The sequence below is a fragment of the Leuciscus leuciscus genome (assembly GCF_965113295.1).
Source record: "Leuciscus leuciscus genome assembly, chromosome: 6".
NCBI classification, from domain to species: Eukaryota; Metazoa; Chordata; class Actinopteri; order Cypriniformes; family Leuciscidae; genus Leuciscus; species Leuciscus leuciscus.
The window spans coordinates 39,113,998-39,125,269 of record NC_138730.1 but is presented as its reverse complement, the minus strand read 5'-3'; the positions used below and the strand labels follow the sequence as shown (position 1 = coordinate 39,125,269).

Sequence of the window (11,272 nt, the reverse complement as noted above, 5' to 3'; positions counted from 1 at the left end):
CGCAGTGACTAAGTCACTACGAGAAAAAGGGAGAGAAAACGGATAAACCAGGTATCTCAAGTTTGGACAATTCTACACATTCAGAGGATAAGTACGACTCATTGCGTATTTTATGGCACAAGACAAACGCCTCAAGGAATTCTCGCACCTACCCATCAGTTTGCTCTTTCAACGGAGTAAATGAAACTACAGGTGGAGGAACAACATCTCTCCACACTCAGACCCCTGCCAAATTATTCAGCAGAATTACAGAAACGGCATTCATATGCCGAGAATTTACAGAAGTGGAAAATATTTCTACTAGTAATGTAGGAACAACCGATTTTACCTTTCTACCTCACAACCTCAGTTTGCCTGCCAACGCTGGACATTCATTTTTCCGATGTCCAGAGTTAATGCAATAATGCCAAACATTAACATCGGTTTTCCCACAGGCAAAGTTAACTGGTCTCTGAGTAGGAGGCACAACATAAAATTTTCATGAATGTTGCAGTCAAATTTTCTCGATGGCTAACACCACTCCACAAACATCAGCAAATCCACTCTTGTGGGTTAAGATTAATTCATCTTTATTTTCATTATTATACTGTACGTATCAATATTATCAGTAACAATGTTCCTAAACTGCTCCAACAGAATAAAATCTCGCAACTCCTCAAAAGTACTTGCATTCAAAGCGGTGCTCCACAGATTAAAATATACAGCTCTCTTCCCACTTCTACATAGGTTTTACTGTACGTTCTCCTTTTCTCCAATTCCTTAAACGCTGACGATACGCCTCTGAATCTAATTCCAGGGATTAAAGTTTTACGGCACCTAACCAGGTCTCCGGTGTGCGCCGTTTGGCTGCGGAAAAAAAAAGTTTTTGTTTGCCTACCAATCCTAGTTAGTCTAAATCCTAGTTTGCCTACCAATGTTATGAGAGGAACACAGCTTTCACTCTCAACCAAACTAACATTACTAGGCAATCAGAAGTACAATACGATGGGTCTTGGAAAAATTGTGGTTGAAATCCAGCTGCAACCGAGTCCTATTAAGCATAGATGCCGGCTGGGTTCGAAATGACTTAGGACTCTTGGGGGGTCCCCTAAAATGTTATTATTAAATTATAAAAAATTCTGAAGACTACCTTGCAACACTATATACTTTAGGCTAAATTATATGGACCAATGTTGAAGGTGGGACAATGGTCTTGGGATGTTTTTCATGGTTTGGGCTAGGCCCAGTATTGCAGTGGTGTCTGGAGAAGTGGCTATAATCTAACAGGTAAACCTCTAACTCTGGAGCAACAAAGTTACAAGTTCTTTTTCCTCTTTTTCTCTCCATGATGCAGGATTCTAAATTCAGAAAAATAATAGCTTCCAAGCTCTCATGTATATAGGCCTACTCATTCATGCTCAAATCACATTCACTTTAATCAACTCACAGACGTGAATTAAGTCCTGGTTATCTTTCGTAATCACTGACTGGACAAGTAGGTTGTTAAGCTAGCTTTGAATAACTAGTCTAGCTGCTGTCTGCTATGGAAGCTCATTTCCGCCACAGAATAAAACATTTTAAAAGATAATTGTGACTTTATATCTCACAATTGCGAGTTTACATCTCGAAATTCTGACTTTATTTCTCAGAATTGCGAGATATAAAGTCAGAATTGCGAGATATAAAGTCAGAATTGCGTGAAATAAAGTCGCAATCGCGTGAAATAAAGTCGCAATTGCTTCTTATAAAGTCAGAATTCTGCTAATTTTTCTCGCAATTGCGACTTTATATCACGCAATTCTGATTTTATAACACATAATTGCGAGTTTATATTTCGCAATTCTGACATCTTTTCTCAGAATTGTGAGATATAAACTCGGAATAACTTTTTTACCTCAGAATAGTTTACAGTAAACATGCAATTCTGAGAAAAAAAAGTCAGAATTTCAAGTATATTTCTCGCAATTGCGAGTTTATATCGCATAATTCTGACTTTATAACACGCAAAGCGACTTTATATCACGCAATTTTGACTTAATAACACACAATTGCGACTTTATATCACACAATTCTGACTTTATAACCTGCAATTGCGACTTTATATCACGTAATTCTGAGATAAAAAGTCAGAATTGTGAGATTTAAACTAAAATTAAAAAGTCGCAATACATAGTTCCTACATGACGTCACAACATACGGGCATTTGCCGACCCGGCGCCATTTCTGTGGGCATGCTGTGGGCAGATCATTAGAAGAAGAAGAAGCTGAAACGAGTTAATTTCGTGATAAAAAGTGAAAATGGTCATCTCCTGCTGGGTCAATGGATGTTCAAATCGTGCCGGGGGTTCAGTTAAATTTGGATTTTACAGTATACCCGTCATTAGACTTAATGAATGTGAGAAGACTAAGCTTTTGTCAGAACAACGACGGAGGTTATGGCTGGCGAAGATAAGAAACTCCCTCAGAACACGCAAGAATTTGCTCAGAGCACTTTGTGTCAGGTGCATATCTTATGTGTTGACAGACGTAATTTACTCAGTACTATCTTGTGTATGCTGGTAGCTGGTAACTTGTGAGTTTCATTATTTACGTCCGAGGCTCTCGTGGGCAACGCAAATGTATTAAATAGATAATAATAGTTCTATGGTGGGCCAAAACAATGTTCACAAACAGAGCATTGCTTCTGTAAAATGATCTGCACTGTAAAAGATCTGTGACTTAAATAAACGGCTCTTTACGCCTGGAAAAATCAGCTTTTTGCCCACCATTTACCAAAACATCCGGTCAAAATCGTGGAAATAACAGCAGCGATCCAGGGTGTCCGTGAGGCATTAAAATTAATTTGTTATTTGTCATTTGTTCATTTGTCACTGTGTTAATATAATTAAAAAGCATTAAATGGAGTTCCAACTGGCTTTTAAATGTTGGCATTGCTTGTTAATTTTTGCTGCAGAATTTCATCAAATATGCAAAACATGTCAAAAGCACGTTGAACTGTGGTGCCATTGTATTATTATACAATTATTTGCTCAAAAGTTGTCCCTTGTGTCCAATTTGCGTTTGTATGTCTACATTTATTCTCATTCCTCTGTTTGACGGAATGTTTTTCAAATCTTTAGAAATAAATATCACAATTGTACCTCTCTCTGTCTTGTGTTAATAGAGTCTCTTTATAATCTCTGTCACTTTCTCTTCATGATTTTCGTAACATTATAAACAGAAAGAAATATTCGAAATTTGCTTGTAAAACTTTGTAAACACAGCAGCTTATGCCATCAAAGATGGCGTCTCCGGGGAGGTCACGTGACATTAATTGGCCTGTGGGAACTATGTATTACCTTTTTTATTTTTCACTCTGTGGCGGAAACAAGCTTCCATAGTCTGCTGTTAGCTGGCAGATCATTTGGCTTCATACACATACAGCTAGCAAGAAACGTTGACAAACGTACTCTTCTAATCATTACACTGGGTAGGGTATCTAGTTAATGCAACTTTTGATATAGGAACTCGAACTCCTAATATTTTACTATAAGCAATTATGGAGATATAAACATAATCGAAGCACTTACAGGATTTTCATTCAGGATTTCACTTTTTGTGAGGTTTCGTTTTGCTGCGTTCAGCTACAGTACATGTCTGCGGGAGCACCACAACAACAATCTGTGACGCTGACTGTATAGGAACTCACTCGGCTAATAGCTGCCCTGATTGCTGCCTCCCGCTAGGAAATAAAATAATAACTGTTATAAATATAAAACGTCACTAAAGACCTGTAATTTTCACAATAATTTTTAATGTTAAAATATATTTGTCGGGGACCCCCCAAAATCCAAAAATATATTCTTATGGGGGGTCCCTAATGACTAATGGAGGGTCCGGGACCCCCCCAGACCCCCCTCATTTTGAACCCTGGATGTCGGAGCGGAGACTGTTGGAGAGTAGTAAGCAAACAGTCAGCAGGATAGAGAGTACGTTTTTGAAGCCTGGAGAAGACGTCCTAATTGATAAAGGACTTAATAATAAATGGTGCTGGGCTTGGACAGAAGAAATAGGCAGAGAAGGCAAGCCTTTTGGTAGCTGGTGCTTGCTTCTGCACATTGTGCTTGGGAAAGCTAATGTATGCAACTAGTGTTAAAAAGTGCTACCACGTCATGATTTAGACCCCGGTCATAGAGCAGCTGTCCGGGCTCTCCAACACACAACACGATAACTGGGAGTAACAACCACAGCTGACATACCGGAGTCAATGACTGACCGTGTTTGTGACTTGAAAATACGCGTCTGCACGTTCATTGCAGAACACGATTTATCATTCACGATCTCTCATCCTTGTAAATCTGTGTACATTTTTTTTATTGAAGACAAAAATTCTTTGACTATGGCTTTGGTTTTACTAGTTAATTTCAAGGAAAATCGTTTTCAAATAATGTTCTTCTTTTTTTTTTTTGCTTGCCAAATAACTACGTATGTGTCTTTTTGCAAATAACTAAATAACTGAGCATAGGCTGATAAGGAGAAGTTACAAGAACTTGTTTTTCAAAAACTGAACAGCATGCACATCCTTGAAACTATATTTTTGTCAAGCTAGTTTTGACTGCTATAGCAACATGAGTGAAATTTTGAACACTTTGAGTACTTTTGAGTACTACTCCTAATATGGTATATGTGGGGGATATTATTTCTGTGAGTAAAGGAAACTGCTGTAAAGCGCCACAAGAAGTTTATTACAGTGTTAATTAAATTAACTAAATGCATCCTATATGTGATAAATCAGGTATATAGTATACTATACAACTCAAGTCACCTTTATTTATATAGTGCTTTTTACAATACAGATAATTTTCAAAATTTCAAAGCAGCTTTACAGTGATAACAGGAAAATAATGCAACAAAGTTTGTCTCGGTAGATCTAGAAGAGAATAGTGTCATAGTCCAGCTGTCACAGATCAGCCTTGTCACCTCCTCTGCACTACATCTCCCATCACCCTCCTTGGCTCTGGACATCATTTATGATCACACACACCTGCACCTCATCATCACCTCCACTACTTGTACACTCACTTCACCCCAGCTCATTGTCCGGTCTTGGTTATATAAAGTGGATTTATCTCCCTGCCTCCAGCGATCTCCCTGTCTCCAGCGTCTCGTCCTTCCACAGTGTCTCCATTCCCACCTTTGTTCATCTGCCTCGTCTTCCACCGTATCCTACCATCATCCTCTCCCTTTGTTGTTATTAGTAAACTTCCTGTTAACCTTCCATCTTTCTCTCCTGTGTCTGCATTCCCTAACACTAGCTTAAGTAAGTTCAGTGATAGTTCATTTTTGTTGTAAAAATGTTTTTAGTTTTTAGTTAATTTATCAAACAGCCGCTTTGGAGAAAATAGTGATTTCATCGTCCAGCTCAGTTCAGCTCTCATGTAATGGTGTCAATGCAGGCAGATCAATAATACAGCGGGGGAAAGAAGTATTGAACACGTCATCATTTTTCTCAGTAAATATATTTCCAAAGGTGCTATTGACATGAAATTTTCACCAGATGTTGGTAACAACCCAAGTAAGCCGTTCAGAAATTAAGTTATGTGTAATAATGTGAAATGACACAGGGAAAAAGTATTGAACATATGAAGAAAGGGAGGCGCAAAAAGGCATGGAAAGCCAAGACAACTGCTGAAAACTTACAGTAATTAAAAAGCAATCCAGCCCCCTGTCAGTGGAAATTAATAACAGCTGGTTCAGTCCCAAATGATGGCCTACAAAAAGGTCTCATTGCCAAGGTGTCACACTAGACACATCTCATGATGGTTAAAAGCAAAGAGCTGTCTCAAGACCTTCGCAACCTAATTGTTGCAAAACATAATGATGGCATTGGTTATAGGCGCCATTCTAAGCTTCTGAATGGTCCAGTGAGCACTTTTGGGGTCATAATACGGAAGTGGAAAGACAATAATTTCACCATAAATTTGCCTCGACCAGTGCTCCTCGCAAGATTTCTGATAGAGGAGTGAAAAGAATAATCAGAAGAGTTGTCCAAGAGCCAACACCAAGTTGTATGGTGTTTTTAGGGTAATGTGCACTGCCAATTCTCCTCCAAATATGGTGTGTATTATGGCATCCAAACAGTTCAATTTTGCTCTCATGTGACCACACTATATTCTCCCAGTATTTCACTGGCTTTTCCAAATGTTGTGCAGCAAACTTTAAATGAGCTTCAACATGCTTTTTTTTCAGTAATGGAGTCTTGCGTGGTGAGCGTGCATACAGGCCATGGCGGTGGAGTGCATTACTTACTGTTTTCTTTAAGACAACAGTACCTGCTATCTGCAGGTCTTTTTGAAGCTCTCCACAAGTGATCCTTGGCTCTTGGACAACTCTTCTGATTATTCTTTTCACTCCTCTATCAGAAATCTTGCGAGGAGCACTGGTCGAGGCAAATTTATGGTGAAATGATTGTCTTTCCACTTCCGTATTATGACCCCAAAAGTGCTCACTGGACCATTCAGAAGCTTAGAATGGCGCCTATAACCAATGCCATCATTATGTTTTGCAACAATTAGGTTGCGAAGGTCTTGAGACAGCTCTTTGCTTTTACCCATCATGAGATGTGTCTTGTGTGACACCTTGGCAATGAGACCTTTTTGTAGGCCATCATTTGGGACTGAACCAGCTGTTATTAATTTCCACTGACAGGGGGCTGGATTGCTTTTTAATTACTGTAAGTTTTCAGCAGTTGTCTTGGCTTTCCATGCCTTTTTGCGCCTCCCTTTCTTCATGTGTTCAATACTTTTTCCCTGTGTCATTTCACATTATTACACATAATATTACACTTATTTTTGTTTGTTTCTTTGTATGTATGGCTTACTTGGGTTGTTACCAACATCTGGTGAAAATTTCATGTCAATAGCACCTTTGGAAATATATTTACTGAGAAAAATGATGACGTGTTCAATACTTATTTCCCCCGCTGTATTGTTGAAAATGTTATAATAATATTGTACAAAATATTTTGAACATAGTTGCGTGAGGTAAAAGAAGTTAGAAGTTAGAAGAAAAATGAAGGATAAACTGAAATGTACAGCATTTCAACACAACTTCTGCTCACATATTTAAAGGCTGCTGTTGGATCATTGAGGATGAATGTCATATTATGCAACTACGCATTACTTTACAGAGAGCTTACAACCTACTACGGTGCAACCAAATAAAGTACAGAATTAGTTACAAACTAGCTAGTAGTTACTAAGCTTCTAATGGGGACTTATTTTCTTCACAGCAACAATTATTTTCAATGCTAAAGACTCATTTTAGTATTTAATACCAAGTGCAGAAGTGCACACTATACTTCCAGTGTTCTCTAGTGTAATGATGTAAGAGGTTTTGGAAAAGACAATCTGAAAGGGATTGTATTGTCATTCGGCCATTGAATAGCAGCAAATAAATTGCATTAACCAACAATATAATAAAATGTGACTACTGTCTTTTAGGATTTATGTATGTATTAGTATCAATCCCTAAAGTCTATGGAAAAACAAACTTTGATTTATGCATGTCATGCACAATTCAAAAGCTAAGACGGATAAGCATTGTTTTTAAAAGTTGTAAAACTTTTAATTTATTTAACATTAATAAGATGTAAAACTTTATTTATATAGCATCTTTTAAAACATAGTGTTTACAAAGTGCTTTACAGTAGACGTATGGAAGAAGAAAAATAAAATCTTCACAAAATGTTTTAGGTGATGTGCATCTAGATGATCTTTCTGTATGATGAATAGATAAAAAAAAAAAAATATCCCATTACAGTTTTTTCAATTGCTAACATCCTTTTGTCCAATCACTAGTCACATTTTCAAAACTCTAAACTCAGTTATTACGACATCTGTCTGTTGTAACCATGCTAGTAACACAATTCATGTTGTTTTCACACAATACAGTCAATTAACATGTTTCTAAAATACTTCAATTTTCTTTTTATTACCCAATACCAGAATCATGGATCTTTCTGGTCTTATTTACAAATGCTTAAATACAGCATGACAGAAATGAAGACCTAATGTTCCAAACCTTAAATATATTTTGAAACCTCTACTTCTGCAACAGCATCAGTACAAAAGAACTAAAACAATATATTAAAAAAATATTGAAACAACTGATAAGCATTTTTAGGTAAGAGATAAAATATTCCTATCTCAGCTGGAGGCATAGTCAGGTGTTGAAGTTCTTTCCATCACTTGGACATACACAGTGAAATAGGACTCTTTGAGTTGGTTTTGTTCAGTCTGGATGCGGAACAACACAGAGGAGCAGAGAGAGAGAGAGAAATAATGTCTGGGTGAGGGAGATAAATGGAGGGAGAGGAGTAGTTGGATCAGGAAGAAGGAGAAGAAGAGGTAGAGGAGAGGAGGAAGGGTGTGTGCTGGACTGCATCTTTGTTTTCCCCCCTAAGACATGTGGAACCTATGAAAGCTTATTTCTGCCATGGAATGGAAAATAAAAAAGGTAATTGTGACTTTTTATCTCACAATTCTGACTTTTTTTTCTCTCTCTAGTTTATATCACAATTCTGAGATAAAAAGTCACAATTACCTTTTACACTTTTTTATTCTGTTGGGAAAAAAAGTTTCCAAATGGCATCAATTTCATGTTTTCATTTCAGTAAAACACACCTCCCCCAGAAAGAGATTTCAACTGAAGTTCTGGGTAGGGGACGCATTTGACCAGTGGCTGCCCTGAGCAAATTTGTCACCTTCTTATTTCTTTCATTTTTTTTTTTTACTGTACACTCTATAAAGTAATCCTCATTTACTTTTAGATAGCACACATTCAACACTCAACCAAAAATATAGAATGGCTTACAGTAAAAGGAAACAATGGATAACAATGGTAAAAAAACCAATGGATTACATATTATCTGCAGGTTGAACTTAAACATGACAAGTAATGCAGTTTTCACAATGCCATCAATTGTTAGTATTTTGACAGTTGTTCTGCAATGATTGACAATATGTTCATGTTGGATAGAAAACCTGTGCTAGTGAGTCGAGTTTGCTGTGATTTGATAGAGTTAGCATATATAAAAAAAGGTTTTTAGTATTTTGAAATGTAGAGTTTGTACAGTATTTATTTAACAAAAAAAAGGTTGTTTTGGCCAGAAAATTAACTATTTGGCCAATTGTTATGCTGTGTTACCGTGTTAAAGTACTTTAAGTAATGGTAAACGCTTGTTAGCAATTGTAAAAAAAACAAAACAAAAAAAACATAGCCATCAGATCTTTTTACTGTCATCTTTTTGTGCAGTTTGCTTCTCTATGTGAATTCTTTTCCTTTCTTCTTCTTCTTTACATCTGTTCTCCATGTCGATTTTCTTCTTCTCTTCTTCTTTCAATCTCTGCATGTTTCTCTCATTTTCTATTTTATCATATTGTTCCTGGAGTGCTCGTTTTTCTGCTTCGCTTCTGTTGCGCTCCTCCGCTGCTTTTCTCTCCTCTCTCAATCTCTCTAATTCACTTTCTTGTCTTAGTCTTTGAAGTTCTGCCGCCATATTCGAGTTTTCCATTTCAGCTCTTCTACGTTGATGCTCTGCTGCTTCAGCTCTACTACGTTGCCTATCTTCACCAGAGGTATCATTTCCCATTTTCAAAGTTTTGAAGATGGAAATCTGTTATGCAAGATTAGAGAGAGAGAGAGAGAGAGAGAGAGAGAGAGAGAGAGAGAGAGAGAGAGAAAAAGAGAAAGTATATTAAAGAATTAGAAATCTACAAAGTAAATTCATCACAAATGTCCTGTTAATATGCTGTGTGTAAGGGTTGTAAAATATTTACTATGATGACAATTCAGTAACTATTATGAAATTTCGCAGAAACTTTGTCATGGAAACTATGCTAACTGCATAGATTTTCTTAATTTAAAAATTCCACTTTCCACAATACCAGAAAATTGTATTTATTTTTTTGTAGAAATATTGAATGTATTTAAAACGTTCAGTCTTTATCTTGCACTCACAGGCGTACATTTTATTGTGGTCAATAGAATTGTTATACATCAACACAAGAAACAAAACTGCATTTAAGACATTTCATTTGTGCACATTTTACTGTTCCACGTCTCTCATGAAAGTGAGCATATAATCTGTGATTGTCTCTGCAGCATTTTTGTTTTTTTGCATTGCATTGCATTGCAAAATCTATTATAATTACTATTATAGTAATTATAATAGATTTAGCAATGTCTAAGTTTTCATTGTCAGATTGATGCATACGATTTAAAAAAAAAAAATATTTTCAGAACAGAGAAAGTCTATAAAATAGCATGTTGGGCTTCTTTGTACTATAAGTTGCAAATCATATAATAAAATATATTCAAAAAAATCTATTAGAGCATAAGTTCTAAATGTAAAAAATAAATAAAAAAAATTGCAGAACTCTGTAAACAACATACCTATATTTGTTCTAGATTCTTCAGTAGTTTTTGTGTCTTCGCCCGTCCAGTTCTCAGGTACAGCTGCTGTGTGTAAACTATACTAGAGTACTACAGTTTTATAGAGAGCTGAGGTGGGTGTGGCAATGCTGTGATTGGACAGATCTGTCACGGATCAGCCAATGAGACTGCAGTGTTGTGAAGAACATGACAGGTGTGTTATTTTACATTACCAACAAGATGAACAAGAGAATCTTATTTGGTCTTTATTTTAGGTCTGTTAATTAAAAATATATATATCTTTTCTAAAAACTGCCTCAATCTTTCCCTTGTATGTCAAGCACTCATATTTTGTTGTTTCAGATTCACATTAATAAGTGTAATCAAGTCAAGTCTTCTTTTTATTTAGAGCATTATACAATGCAGATTGTTTCAAAGCAGCTTTACAGGGATAAACAGGAAAATAATGATCAATGATGCAAACTGAGTTCAATTCTAAAAAAGACAATAATGTCATTATACAGCTGAAACCCGTTCAGTGTTGATTCAGTTTGGTTCAAGAATAGTTCATCATGGAATGAGTTTAATTAAACTATAATCAGCTCTGCAGAAAACAGTGATGTCAACATCGTCAATTCAGTTCTCATCTAATAATGTCAAATACTGCTGAATATAAAGTTTCCCAACTAAGCAAGCCAAAGGCGACAGTGGCAAAGACAGAGCCAATCTCCATCTGGTGGCAGAAATGGAGAAAGAAAGAAAAACCTTGGGAGAAACTAGGCTCAGGTAGGGCATTTTTCTAAGATACATTGAACAGAGTGGACAGTTTTTTTTTTTTAGACATGTAGGTTCCTCTGATCTTAATGTTAAAAGTTAGTAT

At 36.5% G+C, this 11,272-nt stretch overlaps 1 long non-coding RNA gene across 1 annotated transcript; it reads right to left on the bottom strand.

Annotated features, from left to right (window-relative positions):
• Positions 1-7,602: 7,602 nt before the first annotated feature.
• On the bottom strand, positions 7,603-10,546 carry LOC309501559. The gene is made up of 2 exons (XR_014206900.1): positions 10,414-10,546; positions 7,603-9,634 (listed from the first exon to the last, which is right to left on the bottom strand). It is a non-coding gene; the product is annotated as an uncharacterized lncRNA (long non-coding RNA).
• Positions 10,547-11,272: the final 726 nt, after the last annotated feature.